Genomic DNA, 2,954 nt, shown 5'->3' with positions numbered 1-2,954 from the left:
AAACAAGGCGAAGCCAGAGAGGGAGACAAACCATAAGAGACTCTTAATCTCAGGAAAGAAACTGAGGGTTGCTGGAGTGGAGGGGGGTGGGAGGGATGGGGTGGCTGGGTGATAGACATTGGGGGTGGGGTATGTGCTATGGTGAGCACTGTGAATTATGTAAGACTGATGAATCACAGACCTGTACCTCTGAAACAAATAATACATTATATGTTAAAAAAAAAAATTTTTTTTTAAATCCTATCTAGGGAAAACCTAGATATATGAAAAAAATGTTTAAAAGAAAGGGAGCCACACTTCTAAATAGTTCTTGTGTCAAAACATCATGATGGAAGTGAGAAGATAATTTGAACTGAAGACTGATGCAAAATATCAACATTTGGGAAACGAAATAGTAGTTGGAGGAAAATCTAAATGCTTATATTAAAAATAAAAAGTCTAAAATCAACACCTAATGTTCTAACTTAAACTATATATAAATATATACACTGTGTGTATATATTATATATATTGTGTGTGTATATATGTGTGTGTATGTGTATGTGTGTGTATGTGTATTTGACCCCAACCATGGTCACAGTTGATTGTCCAGGGGGTGCTTCTCACTGTAATGAGCCAATCTGATATACATGTATATCAAAGTAACCCATTCAGTAAAAGGAATAAAATAATAACAGAAATAAAAAAAAACAAAATTTAAAAAGAAAATTAAAGCCAAAAAAGTTAACTTTTTTGAAAAGAGAAATTCAAGAACTTTGAAAAGAGAAATTCAAGAACCCCTTGCTAGGCACATTAAAATAAAAGAAACTCCAAATTAAGAATGAAAAGGCAATTATCACTTTGGAGTCTACAGATAGTAAAATAAGTAAAAATGCTATGAACAGTTTTATGCCAAAAATTCAATGTAGATGAGATGACAGATTCCTTGAATAATTCAACTTAACTGAACCTGACCAAAAAAAAAAAAAAAATGGAATATAAGATTCTAGTAGCCTTGTATAATATTTACATGGAAACCAAAAATACCTCCCCACAAATAAAACTCCTGGCCCTGATGTCTTAACTGGTGAATTCTAACAAATATAAAGATGCTCTTTCAAAAAATAGAGAATACTTTCCAACTTGTTTAATACCATAATCTGACAAAGACATTGCAAAGAAAAATATCTATAGATCCATATCCCTCATAAACAAATACAAAAATACTTAGCAAATATTAGTGAATCCAGTAAAGCAATATGAAAGGATACTACACAATGACCCAGTAGAGTCTATTTAAGGAATTCAAAGTTGGCTTAACATTTAAAGATTACTATAACTCACTGTATTTACTGAATAAAGGAGAAAGCTCACATGGTTTTAAAGAAATGTAGTTATAAGCATTTGATAGAATTTAATCTTCCAGGATTTTTAAAAAGATTTATTTATTTTAGTGGGGGTAGGGAGCAGAGGGAGAGAGAAACTCTGCAGAATCCACATTGAGTGTAGAGCCCTACAAAAGGCTTGATCCTATGACTCTGAGATCAGTATCTGCACCAAAACCAAGAGCTGGATGCTTAACTGACTGCACCACCCACACACTCCTATCTTTCAGGATTTTATTTTTATTATATGCAAACTAAGAACTACTTTTATCTACTAAATAATATACTTCATGGTCAAACTATTGACACTTCCTCTCTGGAATCAGAAACACAGGGATTCTTAGTCTCACTACTTTCGTTCAAATTCTCTTGGAGGTCCTGGCTATTGAAATAAGGCAAGAAAAAATAACAGGCACGAAGATTGGAAACCGGAATAAGACCGTCTCTGCAGGGGACATAATTGTTTATGCAGAAAGCCAAATAGAATCTACAAAACAGCTGCTGTAACTAATGGATTTAGCAAGGTTTCAGAATATAAGACATATCAGGGTTCGATCAGGGAAACAAACCACACAATAATTTGACAAGTTAGCATAAACATCACTAAGTATAAGAGGGCAGGGCTGCATGAGAGTAGCCAAGGAAGGTACAGCTTGGGAGGACTCCCCCTCCCTGTGGCTGAGATTCGAACTCCTTTGGAGAAAGTGTGGTCATAGCCCTGTGGTTGGTAACATGAGCTGGCTTGCCTGGACAGAGCCGGCCCACAGTCACTCGGCACGCAGGGAACACCCCTGTGGGTTGCAGGTGAGCCGAGGCTGGTGGAGAATCATACAGAGGGAATTGGAGCTTCAGTTACAAGTTTAAAGAAAAAGAAAGAAGGCTCCGAGGTATTCCAGGCTCACATGGACTTTGAGAGCCAGATGCTTCTTTCCTGACGTGCCAGTGAGGTTCCTGGGGAGCTCTCTGACTGCACGGTCTGCCTTGTGTGGCCCCTCCTTTCACGAATCCATGGAGCTGGGGTGCGCCCAGCAATCTTGAGTTTCAGCCAGTTCCCCAGGTGATTCCAATGCTCACTCGAGTTGGAGAAATGCTCCTCTAGAATGACATTAAAGACATACCTTCTGTCCAAATTTTGGGTAATTTTTTGGTCCCCCCAAAAGGCTGGTCTAATTGTGGTTTTGTGTTATTTGGCCAGATTCAACTGCATCCATGCAGGAAGAGGTGTTGATTATCACATGTAAGCCTCCTTGTGAAATCGGTGCAATTTAGAGCCATCCGCTCCCGGTCAACGGCTAAATGCAGACAGCTTGTGTCTGGAGATTAGGTAAGGAATCTAGTGCTGCATTTGCAAACACAGCACCTTTGGCCAGTCCTGGGCACGAGCGTACTTCGGCACCACACTCCCGTATCTCTGTCATAAGCACCCACGTGCACACACGCCTTTGCACGCAAACACACGCACACACAGCAGTGTGCTGGTGGGTGGGTTTTTTTTTTTTTTTTTTTTTTTAGATTTTATTTATTTATCTGAGACAGAGAGAATGAGAGAGACAGAGAGCACATGAGAGGGGGGAGGGTCAGAGGGAGAAG

Source organism: Mirounga angustirostris, unplaced genomic scaffold, assembly GCF_029215605.1.
Source record: "Mirounga angustirostris isolate CCGP_5_RB_7025 unplaced genomic scaffold, mMirAng1.0.hap1 SCAF_5, whole genome shotgun sequence".
NCBI lineage: Eukaryota > Metazoa > Chordata > Mammalia > Carnivora > Phocidae > Mirounga > Mirounga angustirostris.
This window is presented reverse-complemented; position numbering follows the sequence as displayed.